Below are 14,899 nucleotides of genomic sequence, written 5' to 3' on the forward strand. Positions count from 1 at the left end.
CACAGAAACTCCCAAACTGTGGTCCACAGACTACTGCAGTCCATGACTACCTAGTCACATGTTCTCAACTGCCACATTACATGGGTGGGGGAAAAGACTAACTTTTTTCCCTTAGTTTATCTTGTCCTCTGCTGCAGCTGCCACAGGCATGGAACTAGATTACAAAAGGGAGAAGAGTAAGGCCAGGTGATCAGTGAGGAGAAGGTGTAACAGCAAACAGATTTGCTGAGACAAACCCACAGTATAGAAGAGTTTGAAGAACCTCTGCTGTTATGGGAATGGCTCCGGTACTTGCTTCTATTACCCTCTGCAGTCAGAGAGGGTATCATGGACCTTGCATTTGCAATATTTCTAATTATTTATTTGAGGTATAATAATGCTTTCCAAGTTTTCCAGACTCACAAGCTGTGAAAAGGATTAACTGAAAGTGGGATGTCCCAAAGGAATAAGCATGAGGCTTAAATTTCAACTATTTATCATTCCCAGGTAGATATAATCAAGCCCCTGTATCTTTCTTCCAGAAGGGATATAAAACTAAAAAGCAATGGTATAAGTTGGCCAAACTTTTCATTGTCAATCTGTTTCTAGGACACTTGATAAAAAAAAGTTTAGTTTCCAAAATATTGTGTTTTGGGACTTCTTTCTATTGCCGTTTTCTTCTCCTCCCCAACCTCAGGAATATTTGGGGAGGTGCGGGGAAGGGAAGAGGAAGGATTTACTTGGAATAGAACTATACTCCAGAACAGCTCTCACCACTCTCTCCTTTCTTCCTCTCAGCCTGCCTGAAATTATGGTCTAATTTTAAAGGGTAAACCAGAAAAATATGCACAAGTAGGCCAGCAGCTACTTTTAAGTATAGTCACTGGCTATATATGATAATCAGATATTTGCATGTTTAAGTGACTAGCTTAGGGATGCAAAGTTACTAGATTCATGCAAGCAATGGTGGTAACCTCATACCAGCTGAGACTACCATAACTGAGTGGAACATTTGACTGCAAATTGCTATAGGAGGGCTCAGCCAATCTCAGAAAATGAGGGTATGAGCACCTTGGTAGCTCATGGAGACCTGAACAGCAAGGCCAATAATGAGATATAAACTCAGGAAGAAATCCCAATTCTTTTTGAGATTGAAGAGACTGGTAAACCAAGTCAAATAGACAGCCAAGTGACAGAAAACACAACAACAACAACAACAACATCTTGAGAGTAAGATTACACTAATATAATTTTAAGCTACCAAAATATACACAAACTAACCAGCAAGCAACATTATAAAAAAAAAAGTGATACTAAATAATCTGTTCAGCCTTTTTGTCACCTGCAACAAATTAGGCTTTCAATATGCAAAACATCTTCCTTCCAGAAAAACAAATGATCATGATTTCATTTAATTGTAATTTAATGAGGTATAATTTATTTTTTAAAGTGATATACACCAGGTGTGTGGTAAAGAAGCTGGCCCAGCCAGACAAACCCTACTGTTTCTATTTTTGAGAAAAGCCTAAAGCTAGCCAGAGACTGTTTTCATTTCTGCAAATTATAGTTCTGCTGGAAGGGGCTAGAGAGGGAAACCCACAGCATTCGTACATTTGTTATAAAATTCCATTGGCCAAATTAGCTCATTCCAACATGCATACATTTCCCATATTAAAGAAATTGGCAGTTTGCAGAGTAACTAGCTGTGCAAACTCTAAAGGACTCTGAATGCCTGCATGGTCTTTTAAACTGAACTTGAGTGAACAAAATTAAATAGAATTATTAAGACACTTCTTTTGGAAGTGGACACTTTGAGAGGGACGTTGCTTCTTTTTTCATCATAATGCATTGTTTTTAAACCATTTTAAGCTGGTGAGAAGTTAAAACAAACTTAATACTTAACACAGATTCTATCACAAACAGTTGTGCATCCACCCTGAAACTAAGTATCATACATGCGCACAGCTTGGTTTACATTTGGAACTTATACCAGGCTCTGTATTTTTTTTAATTATATGTTGCATTGATAATTGACTTAAAAATAAACACAGAGGTGGAAAAAGCAGCATGTTTCCAGTCCAAATATAAAACTTTGAAGCTATTTAGAGTTGGAATAATTCTGACGGTCTTTTCAAGTTAGTTGAGAACTAGTTCTCACTGCTATAAAATTTGCCATCAAAAAGCAATCCTGTTAGAATGTATTTCTTTAGTTTTCATTTTTTGTGCAACTTTTATGAAGCCTTGTTTGTAATTTTATTTTTACTATCTAAAGTATCACCATGCCAAATGATCAAAACTGTGAAACAAAGCCTTGGAACTGACTGCAGACAAACAATCCTCTAAGCTTCCATACTGCTCCTAAGAAATGATGCACATCCTTGCCAGGGAACTAAGCATGTTGCACCATCTTGGGGAAATATGCCCTTTATGAAGGGCCAGATTCCAGAGAGAAGGGCCAGAAGCCGAAGGGAGGGGGGGCGTGCAGAACCCAGCTGCAGTCCCCCATGAGCAGTGGGGATAGAGGGAGGAATAACCCCTACTCCCTGCCCCCCGCTGCCTCAGGGGCCATGCCGGCCGGCATTTAGGCATGCTCTGGCTTCGCCACCGCAGCAGTGAGGGAGGAGTGCCCCGTGAACCCCAGCTTGGGTCTATGCTGGTGGGACAGGGAAGGAGGAATTAAATCCTGTCCCTGGCCAGTTCACTCCAGGCTACTGCTGGTGCGCCCTCCCCCCGCCCCTCCAGAGCAGCCAACAGAGAAATGCAGGTCTGAGCTGGTGGGAGAGGAGAGGGAGGGGGGCGGGGAATAAACCTTTTCCCTGTTCCCTTTTGGGGCCAGCATCTGCCCAGGCCCTGGCTCCTGCCTGTCCTTGCTCCAGCTAGGGAGCAGGGCCATCCCTGGAACAAAGAGCACAGCCCAGCCCAGCCAGCATGCTGGGATGCTGGGGGACTCAGATTTAAGTTAAACTAGGAAGGGGTCTGGGACAGAAGTTGCATAAGCTGGTTTGAGCTCAATCAGTTAAGTCTGATACTACTTTTAATCAGATTCATCTCAAACCAGTTTCAGCCATTTTGAAACTGGTTTATGTGCACTGAACTTATGTTCTGTTACAGGTCTAAACCAGTTTCTGATCACTTAAACCGGTTTATGTGTAACTTCCATCCCTAGCTTAGGAGTCTTCCCTTTATCTCCCCTTAAGGATCTGTAACTGATGTAATGTAAAAGATATGGATGGAAAAAAATAGCTCTTTTGTCTGTTTTTGTTATTTTAACTATTTCATACGTAGTTTGTAAATGAATCTACATTTTAAAGGAAATCTATCCCTAGATCTGTAAGGGTCTGTAAGGATAAGAAGTACATGTTAGTGTAGACCCAAGACAATCAACTCATTTTTCTTTTTCAGTATAACCTGGAAGAAGACATGGTTTTGACACAGATTGAACAAATCTAAACTGCTGTCCACAACTTGAGTCATTGAAGAGGGGGCTTTAAAACTGTAGATTTTTTTTTTTTTGCTCCATCCTTCTCTTATTTGTGCATTTCCTGGTAGTAGCCAAGAGCAGCCATGAATATACTGAAATACCAGAAAAACTTGTTCTTTTGGCAATGCAAACCTAGTCAGATAGGTACAATACCTGGAAGTCCCAGGAGAATGCCTGTCCTACTTCTAAATATTCTGGATAAGATTCAATTAAGTATCAGAACATTTGGGTGCTTATTCAGACTCAATCTCTAAATCTCAAGGATTAGTGATGGAAACACTTCCACACACAGTGTGGCAAGGACTTGTTTCACCATAGAAACCTGGCGCAGAGATGCACCACTCCCATTTTTGTGAATGCTGACTGTCTACTCATTCTTCGTGGGCTATACAGCATTTTTTACCCTAAGTGTAAAATCTAGCTTTGCCAGGCTAAAATGATAGTTTACATCTAAAATCCACTACTACCTGCAATCAAAAGATAAAAAAAGGCTTGCCATAAAATGCACTTTACTTCAAAGCCTGTAACTTCTCCGAAAACATTTTTCTCAGCTGTTAGGTTTAGAAAGGAATTCCACATACTGTACACTTCACCATGTCAGCACAGGTCTTTGTCATGACATTTCTCCTTAAGTCTTTGTCCCAGATCCCAACAGAAATGCTACAGTACTGTCAGCTGTGCTCAAAAGACAATTATCTAGGGTGTGATACAAATGGCAAAAAAACGCAACCAAAACTTTCAAATATTTTTCTCTTTTGGTTTGTTAAAAAAGAAAATTCTATTCCTAGCATAAACACATTCAACAATGACAAAAATAAATGTGCTGTACTGACAACAGTTTAATGGATTTTGGGGATTCTTAGGACCAGAGCTCACTTTTAAAATTTTCCTTATATTCCTTTTTGCATCCCTTTCAAGTCCCACCTGGGTTTTTAAGACAAAAGCTAGAATCTCTTAGTAATATCTATCCTGGTAGTATTTCTGGTTCAGATTTGCAGACCAAAGACTGACTTAATCGCTTAATCATTGGACATTGTGAATGTTTACCTAAAACAGGGTTGTTCATCTTCTTAGGGGCCAGGGGCCATACCGCCAGGAGCCACTGCCACCCTCATCACCCCAGCTGCAAGCTCCCCTGGCACTGCATGCACAGGTAGCCCCTCCCCACCCCCATTGCTATATGGCACATGTGGGAGACAGAGATGGTAGACCCCTCTCCCTTCCTCCTTTCCCCTACAACCACACACTTCAACAGCTTCAGGTTCCCCAGCTGCACTGATCCATGCTGCCCTGCCCTGTTCCACTCTGTGGGGCAGAGGTAGGGAGTGAAAGCCAGGGGCAGGGGAGAGGTGACCTGGAGACCCTGGTTGCAGAAGGAGCTGGAGTGATGAGGGGAACAATGGCCAGACGGAGCCAGGGGGTTCAGATTAAACACTCAGCTCACCAGTTGTACAGCACTGACCTAAACCAAACAGCCTTTCATAGTCGAGACTGTGCATTGTTATAGTTGCATCCCGAGACTTGGATGACTCTCCTGTTTTCAATGTAGCACATTCTGAACTAATATTACCGTAAATCCAGATTAATTTCTGTACCTTCACCAGAGTCACTCTAGATTTATACCGGCAGGAGTGAGAGCAGAGCCGTACCCTTAACCTACCCAAACAGAGGAATCTCTCTCATCCATTTTTTTGTTTTTTAATGTTACTACTGATTCCTCGATTTGCTGCCTAGTGCAAGCCTCCTCCTTAAAACTCATTTAACAAATTCTAAAAATACATACATCTCAGGAGATATCTGCTTAGGCATGAAGCACCGCCATTTAGTGGCTGATTTGAATAAAATGTATACAGGGTGCAACAATCGCAATTTGATTTTTATTATTAAAAATGAAGTATTTAAGTCCTCAAAGAAAATGCTGTTATTGCATTAGTTTAATAAAGCCTCCTTTTTATTACAGTATCTCTTTTTATTAGGGAAGACAGCATATGCTTATGGATCTCCATGTGGGAGTTGGGAGAAAAGGAGGCAGAGAAAGGCTGAACACCTGCAATTGCAGTGTACTGCCATTTATATGACATGCATGTCAAGCTTTAATAGAGGAATAAGCCAGGAAGTGAGCAAGATGCACAGAACATGCTTAGTATATCTGTGGATTTGTTTGCAAGAATTCTGGTGTATCAGCTGAGCAGTCAGCAGCAGCAGCACATTCTGAAAGTCTGACTCACATACTACTGAAGATCTTCTCATTCAGCCTATTGAATACAATTAAGTTAATTGAAACTGAAATTTTGGGCAGTGCAAAAACCCACTGTTGAAACAAATATCCTATGTACCAAAAATCTGCAATTTATTAAATTAAGCACTTCCCTTACAGACTGCCTTCTTTCCTGTGCATACAACAAAACTCAGCTCGTGTCACATTACACCCAAGAATAAAACAAGTAGGCGTCATGAAAAGGTTTCATGTAATAAGAGAGAGTTGTCTTTGCAAAAAACAAAAACAGGCACTGCCTAATTGAAAGTCTATGTATGATGGTGCAAACAGCATAGAAATGAATATCATGTAGTATGAATGTCTAGCTAGATATCAACCAGAGAACTAAATCTTGCTCGCCTTATTCCCACTTAAGTCAATGGGAAGACAGTTGCTAAAGGAATGTTGACCAGGATTTGGCTTGCAGTCCATTATATGGGGAAGAGTTATTTTGATAAAATATATTTCAAATCAGAGGAAGTCTGTTCTGGGGCCTTATTCTGCTTCAAAGGGAATGTTGCCATTAAAAGCAGAATTAGACTATGGTAAAACTTCCCCCTTTCTTTACAAGAGCATTTTCATTTCAAAAACGTTGATTTACCATATTTACTTAAAAATAAGGCAAACCTGAATATGACTCCTCAATAATTAGATTCAATATACATAAAATTCATAAATTTGTTATAATTTTTAGGTATAGAATCTAATTTTTGGAGGTTGACCTTGAATTTGTCAACCTCCCACTGCTACAGAAGGGATTATAAATTTTGGGGGGGGTCAATTAGCCCCCTGCCTTCTGCACCCCAAACTTTTCCCCCTTACAGCTCCTCCCCCTTTACTGTCAGACCTTACTCTCCTTGACTATATGGAAGAGATGGGCAAATTTGAAAACACTGACTTTGAAATAAACATGCTTGTAGTGCATTACACAACAAAAAAATTGTTACATTTTACCTTTTTTAAAACTACTGCACGTTTTAGCACAGGTAACCCATAAACACACTTTTAAGCAGCACTTCTGTGCATGGTGTCAGTCTAAAACCAAAAGGCTCATGAACATGAGTCGCCAATGCAAGGAAGTGGTCAGTAAGGCTAACCACATCTTGTCGTGCATCCACAGATGCATCACAAACAGGTCCAGAGAGGTGATCCTTCCCCTCTATGCAACATTGGTCAGGCTGCAGTTGGAGTACTGCATCCAGTTCTGGGCAGTGCACTTCGAGAGTAATGTGGCTAGCATAGAGAGGGTCCAGAGGAGGGCCATTTGCATGGTCAAGGGGCAGCAGGTCAGGCCCTACGAAGAGAGGCTCAAGGGCCTGAACCTATTCAGCCTCCACAAGAGAAGGCTGAGAGGAGATCTGGTGGCCGTTTACAAACTCACCGGGGGGGCCCAGAAGAAATTGGGCGAGACTTTGTTCCCCCGGGCACCACTGGGGGTTACTAGGAATAATGGCCACAAATTGTTAGAAAGAAGGTTCAGGCTGGACATCAGGAAGCATTACTTCATGGTTAGGGCTGCCAGGCTCTGGAATGGACTCCCAAGGGACGTGGTGCTCTCTCCTGCCTTGGGAGTCTTCAAGAGGAGGCTGGATAGATATTTGGCTGGGGTGTTATGACCCCAGCACTCGTTCCTGCCTGGGGCGGGGGGGGTCAGACCTGATGATCTTTTTAGGTCTCTTCTGACCCTAAGCACTATGATACTATGGCTCATGATTTACCACACCATTCATTGGGCTGGGCCCCAGCAGAGTCAACAGCATTTTAAGCCATGCCCACCAGAAAAGATCCATATATTAATTAGCTCCTGCACTTATGACTGGAACTGGGTGTTCTTCTCATGAGTCCCAGATGAGGTGCAGGGTCCCACTTCACCTCATGGAGGGCAGGGCCCCACTAATCATATGCTGTTTGGAGCCCTATTTGTTGATGTTTGCCAGACATTTAAGCCTGGTGAAGAAACAGGAATCATTGGAAATGGGAAAGAAAGGTAAACCTCAGCTGTGAGAATGAAGAAGAAGTCCAAATGTATTCAGTGGAGTGGCTCACCATGACTTTAAAGAGAGTCAGCATTGAGGGGGACTGTTTGCAATGGGCACTATCACATATGTTATTTAGATGGGCTGCAGTAATCTATCCTCGTAGTAGTGGCCCCGTCTGTATGAGAAGGTGGTAAAGAAGACCCTGTACAAGAAGAAATGGACTGGGGACAGGGGGATGCCAGACCTGTTCCTGTAGGCATGGTACATGGGCCAGATCTGCAAGCTAGTGACTGGTACTGCCTGTCTTGCCCAGTATTTTGCAGGTCACCTCCTGAGACTGTGAGGGGTGTACATACCAACTGTGAAGCATGGAACACCCCTGGTTCTACAGGGTTCTGAATGAGTTCCAGAGTAAGTACAGGCTACAGAAAGAAAGCCCAGTGACTATGTCCAACCACAGGAAGATACAGAAGGTGGTCAGAGCCACAGACAGACTATTGATGGCGGAGTTGCTCCCCAAAGACAACTGCCAGGCTGTCTGGGACCAGATCTTCTACAAGGACCTATGAAAGGACCACAGAGACTTGGACTGGCTAACAGCTCACCATGTACACCAAGTGAGGGCATGGAGACAGAGGGGCAAGGGACTCAACCCAGCTGACTCAGGGAAATCTGACAAGTCACAAGAGAAATCATCCTATGGCTCTGTCCATACACCAAGGAGGTGTGGAAAAAAGTAAACCAGCTCTGCAAAGAGGTGACAGGAGTCAAGCTGATGAGGAGGGAGGCAGCACTGTATGGACACCTCACTAAACATCAAGGTTCCCCAACAACCCGCTTCAACCAATTCATGTCCTGTGTCAAGAGCATGCTGTGGAAGTGCAAGAACTTCCTGATGTACAGACAAACAGAACTTGAGGAAACAGACTGTGTTAAAAAGTTTGTGTGTGAACTCCAGTCTTACTACCGGAAATCGGTGGGAGAGGATGGAGAAGATGCAGCCAGCTCCACCTGGCAACGAGACACTTGGCACAGGCTCTTTAAAGACCCCCAAAAGGGAGAGTGGACAGGGAGAGCTAAGGACAGTGACACAACTGGACCTGGAGACAGTGACAATGACAGCAAAAGCAACAGTGACAGTGACAACAATAGTGAATAAACTGAGAATGTAAACCCCCAAATCGGGGCTAGGACTAAGAAACTGCAATTGGGTTAGGGAAAGGACTGTGGACAGGTGCGCAGCAGCATGGGTACATTAATTATAATGGATGTGTGGGTTTGAAATATGGTTTAAGGTGTGCGAAGAAAAGCTTATGCTAGATGCTGTGTGTGTGTGAGATATATGTATATATACACACACACACACACACACACACACACACACACACACACACACAGCATCTAGCATAAGCTTTTATATATACATATATTGGGGGGGGGCAGTGAAATATATTTTTTCCAAAAAAAAAAAAAATCTGTATGTATGCCCAATATGGACCATGTGTTTTATAGTCATGCTCAGGGTTAGCTGCAAGTTCATAGTTGGTTTCTGTTACTGAGCGCACACTACTTTTGGCAGCAGTTTAATGATAGACAATATGTATTTAATAAGTTTTCCTTGTATGCAAGATGAGATTTTTTTCCCTCCATGCTGATTGGGGGGCAGAACCTCATCTTATATTTCAGTAAACACATTAAGTGAAAAGTTCCTTACCAATTTTTTTAGGTGTTTTATGGCAGTCATCATTGTAGGATCTTAACACTTGCCAAACAAAAATTATTTATTTTTCATGCTTGTGAGGTAGGGAAATACCACCTTCATTTTACACGTAGCAAACCAAAGTGAAGAGACTCGGGCCTGCCTTAGGTCTGTGGTAACATCAGAAATTAAACTCAGGTTTCCCCAAATCTTAGTCCAATAACTACCTTCCACTATCCACAACAGACCTCACTGGAAGAAGCTGGGACTTCTCATTTTATTTAAATCATAGTGTTTCACTGTGTCCATTAATTTTATATATGGTAGAGTTGGTAGAGCACTGGCTTCAAAGCTTCATACTGGAAAATGGATTATTCTCATTCATAGCTTTAAAAAAAAAAGAAAGGAAAAAAAAGCTGTGGGAGGAGTTGTTCCTTAGGACGAGTCATAAACAGTCTTCTCCACATTGAACATGCTTTCTTTTTTCCCAGTTCTCTTTGTATCTGGCACCATGACTGTTTCATTCAAAAAAGCCTCAGGTTCACAGATATTCCCAGTTTCTGCGGCTGTTCAGTGAAACAAGCACTGGCCAGTTGCCCAAAAATTTTACTAGTTCTGGCTACTGTGTCAAAACATTGGCAAAAAAAATGCTTTTTTTTTTGTTTTTTTTTTTCAGATACAAACAGAAAATATTATTTCAGTCTAGAGGCTTTTCAGTCCATCACAGTCCCCATAGCAAGCAAAATAGCGGTTCACTGGTTTCACAATTCAGCCTGCTGGATCCCATCACACAGAACTGATCCTCTGTCCAGGATCTATATTAATAGTATTCTGGTTTCTCCATTCTACTGTTGGTGCAAAGCAGGGAATACTCACAGTGGGAAAAGGGGAAGTATGGAAAAAGGTGTTCATCTTGCTTATGTTGCTCAAAACTGCCTATTGTTAGGCATGTTAGGTACTCCCTCCCTGAGGAAGTTCTAACACATAGGAATCACTGCAACATGACAAATTGTTCGGAAACTTTCCAGAGAAGGCAAGGAAAATTCATCTGCTCACAAGGATATGTGTTTCCTTTAAAATGATCTCTTTCAGAAACGGTTACACCTGCTGCACTGGTACATCTCCAAATGCATTATACCCTTTGACAAGCAAGTTTTGGTTAACCTAGGATTTACATACCACATTTACAGAAATAACAGACTGAGTGAATCTGCATAAGAATGTAATCGGGGTTGAAGGAAAAGATGCAAGGAACTCTGCCATAAGGGCCACCAGAATCTGAGTCTATACGATCCTCACCTACATGGTGTGAAGTCATGGTATCGCTGGCAGCATTCTTCACCTCTCACAGGCACTGGTCAAGCATAACCATGCCCCCTCACACTGGGCAATCTCAGGCTAGTACTACAGAATGCTCACCCTTTTTAAGGGATACAGTAAGTCACCACTCCTATCTTTCTTTCTTAAGACTTTTCTATACCTGAAAAGTTTTTACTGATGAAGGCTGAGTGTAAATTTAAACTGAGATGGCTATTCTGAATAACTGTATGTAGACAAACTTACTCTAAAATAGGAGTGTCTTCCTATTTTAGCTTAATCTACAAAAGAGATATTCTAGAATAAACCAATATATAGACAAGCTCTTCATGGTCTCAATAATACCCATCACCACACTCCCTGAAAAGGGCTTTCTAGCAATGCCTTTGCTTCAGTCTTTATAAGGCTATGGTTTAAAAAAAATGCATACAACATATCTCCAATTTAAGTGCATGATCTACATCTGGTCTGCATTCTGCAATTATATTCATTTGTGCCATCTAACCCAACATACATTTGAATGAAGGTCTCTAAGAAATGAAAAAGGAATTTGTACACTTTATCAATCTTTTTTTTTTATTTTCCAAAGGATTTTTATTTCAAATCAACAGAAAAGCATCTGAAATTCTGAAGTCTTTTAAGGTGAGCAAGACTTCCACAAATGCCTAGTCTGAAAGTAACATATTTTGGTTACATGAAATTTGCACTTATAAATAAGGTTTCCCTACTTTAAAACAAATATAGTTGGGATGAATGTTTGGCTTGTGAGTTGTTGAGGAGCTTCTTAGTACCATTGTTTCAAATTAATATTTCTATATATGCAAGCTCTTAAGTTGTAAAACTCCATGGGCCAAACTAGAATCTAGACTGTAACAGGGAACCCTAGTCCTGTTACTAGAAAGTAGGGTGGTCCCTTTAAGGCTGGAATCTTCAGGACACCGCCTGCTGGCAAATCAGGGGTTAAAAGCTGAGCCCTGCTGGCTGGTCTGCTGACAAGGCATTGGGTGACCGGAGGGCTCAGGCCAGGACTACATAAACCCTGGTCTGAGCTGGCCAGGAGAGCCCAGGTTGTAGAGAGGGTAGACTCCTAAGAACTTCCAATGAAGCTGTGGCAGCTCTATGCAGGGAGGCAGAGACCCTGGAACCATGAGCAGGCAGACTGCCTTCTTTATATTTATTTTTGTTATAGCTCAAGGTCTTACTATTTGTGTTCTATTTTACCCTGGTGGTTTGTGGTTGAGGCTATAGGGAAGGTGGAGGCCTCATTAGTGCCCACAGGGTGCAGTGTTAAAGGGCCAGAGAGCCCTGTGCCATAGCAGGTACAACTATCCACTCTGGGCTCTTTGCCCTGTAGTGAGGAGCTGGCAACCCAATGTCGAGTCTGACCTAGTGGGCCTGGGCTGAGAGGCCTAGCTAGAGAACAAGGGACAAAGCTGGGGAAGGCTGAAGCCCCAACAAACCCAGCACCACAGGGGTGCAGTGTTAAGGGACTGGGGAGCCTGGTACCCTAGTATAAAGGGGCCAGGAACCCTGAGTGGATTGAAGAGCTAGGGCCCCTGAAGTCAGGTCCTAGCCAGTGGGCCTAGGCTGGTAGGTCCAGCCAGAGTTAAAGATGGTAGAGGCCAAAGAGGCTGAAGCCCAGACTAAGGAACTTCATACATACAACACCTGCAAGACATGGGGGCACAATAAGGAGAGGTTGGAGCATGCCAATAAACCTGAAGGCAGAGGCTCCTCACCACCAAGTGTTCGTGAGCCGAGACCGTACCTGCGAAGCCCTGGGGCAGCCTCCCCTTCAAGCACAGGCAACTGGTAGAGGGAGCACAGGGGGCCTGTGCCCCCCCCCCCGACAGGGCCATCCCCGCCACCAACACTGCCACCGGCTTCTGTGGGTGCTCACCAGCCCCATCCCCACTGCCGACACCGACACCAGCTTCTGCAGGTGACCCTGCAGACTCTGGAGACACCAGTCACCCATGCCTTCAAGAACCAAAGAAACACCAAGATATGGCAGGTAAGGGAAGGGGGGGGTGCTGTTCCCAGCAGAAAAATCAAGTATAAAGAGACTTGGGGGCACCTCCCAGGTATGTCCAAAGGCTGCCGGGGATGGCACCCTGTTACAGAGACCTTCTGTTAGTGAGCAGTTGCTCACTGGTAGAGTCAAATTGAACTCAACAGCACTAGTCCTGTAACCAACAGACAGTGGGCTCATCTTGATGAGATGCTATGTCTCAGTAGCAACAGGCTATGTCACCATAGCATCACCAGGCACGAACCATGACGCCAGTGCTACTCCACAGTAGCTGCTAAAAACAGCCATGTGGCATTGGGACTGCACAGTAATGCCGATTACTGAGCAGTCATTTAGTACTTACTTAAGATGCACCACTGTTGTATAGCTGTGCCCACTGCCTGTTAGTTACAGGACTAGTGCTGTTGAATTCAGTTAGGCTCTTACAGTGAGAAACTACTCACTAGTGGAAAGTCTGGGTTCTCGTTTGGCCCATGGAGTTTAAGCAAGTACTAAATGACTGTGCAGTAACAACTATGCAGTCTGCTGCACGTGTAGACTCACCCAGTGAGACAAAGGAGTCTGCACATTCCTAATTCCTAAGCTTCAGGGCCATCAGAGCACAAGCAGACCTAAGCCAGAGATCCTAGTGAGCTGAGTGGAAGCACAAGTGTTTATTTCTGTATTAAACTTAGCCCCTATAACAAGCATAGCAGGACTGGTGGAAGTGTTAACCATTCCCTAGAAGGAGTTGTTGCTCCAAGCAAGAAGCTATTTAAGTATTTATAATGTCCCCATCTCTGCCATGCCTGAAAAAGTCACATACTTTACCTCAAGCTCATCCTGTGATGCACAGTAGTGCGTTTACCCCCATTTTACAAATGGGGAGCCAAGGCACAGAAAGATTTAATGATTTGGTTATACAGGAATTGAACTTGGGTCTCCTGCTGTACAGCCAGGTACCTAAACACAAAGCAATCCTTTTCTAAAGCCTGGATCCACTCTATACTTATTTCTCCTATTTGGCTATAGAAAAACTTGGTGGATATTCTGAAGAATGGAAAATGATAACTAAGCACAGAAGGGAGCTCATGATTTCTCGTATTTGTGTGTCCCTGAAACTTCCATTCATGTCTATATGAGCTAACATAAATGGATCCCAATGTCATAGCTTGTGACAGTAGTCATTTGATAAATGGTATTGACTTAGGTCTTAAATGGGCAAGGCCTCACTGTAGTCCATATCAGGGAACTACATCTGTCATTATGAGCTGAATACTGCTAGCAATCTTAGGAGAAAATGTGGTTGTATACAGTATAAGGGGCAAAACCTTTTCTCAGTGTGAGCACAAAGCACCTGATGTTGACTGGTTCAGAGGTAAAAACAAGAAAAATATGGTTATGCAGAAGTAGTACATATACTGAAGCTTAAGCAGGACCTTCCTACTTGTTCACGTTGCAGGCTCTAGTTCTGTCAATAAAATAACAATATTCTCTCTCTGGACCTCATAACACCATTCTGATTCTCTTGCTTCCTGGAGAATAACCCTTAGAATGACATAGTAAGGTGGGTTCAAACTGCTAGTGAATTTCTCTAAAGATAAAATAAAAAGAAGGTTCAGCAATTAACTCAAAGAATTGCATAATAATTAGAGCAAGTCATACTCTGAACATACTGGTTACACATTTCAAACTAAAATTACTAAGGATACAAATCGTTCACTTTAACTGAAAATGATCCTTCTGAAGAGCAGCAGATGGCAGAGACATATCTGCTCAGATATACATTACAAACCTCTTATCCAACCTGGATACCCACCACTTATTGAGTACTTGGTAAACTCTCATTGACTTCAGCAGGAGCTCTGTGAGCATGAAAAAGTGAAGAATTTGCTGTACAGATCTGTAGTGCAGATTGCAGAGGTGGTTTGCATGGTATGCAGATGATACAGACATAGGCATAAAAAAATACTGCCATCTTAAAAAATCTCTGAACTTCAAAATTTTAGGGGAAGCTTTACAAGTTAACAGATCATGAGAGTTTAGTAACTTTACCTTTGACTTCCTTTTCTGACCTTCCTACAAATGCACACACGTGCGTGTGCGCGCACACGCACACACTTGTTGCAATGGGTTTATCCTAGATTGGATCAAAGTTTCCTCTACTTCATTTAAC

General features: G+C 42.7%; 1 protein-coding gene across 9 annotated transcripts in view; it reads right to left on the reverse strand.

Annotated features, from left to right (window-relative positions):
• SATB2 (SATB homeobox 2) overlaps nucleotides 1-14,899 on the reverse strand; it is a 197,697-nt gene that overhangs the window by 59,229 nt on the left and 123,569 nt on the right. The window lies entirely within an intron of this gene.

Source organism: Gavialis gangeticus, unplaced genomic scaffold (genome assembly GCF_001723915.1).
Source record: "Gavialis gangeticus isolate Ggan-Ray unplaced genomic scaffold, GavGan_comp1, whole genome shotgun sequence".
Classification (NCBI taxonomy): domain Eukaryota; kingdom Metazoa; phylum Chordata; order Crocodylia; family Gavialidae; genus Gavialis; species Gavialis gangeticus.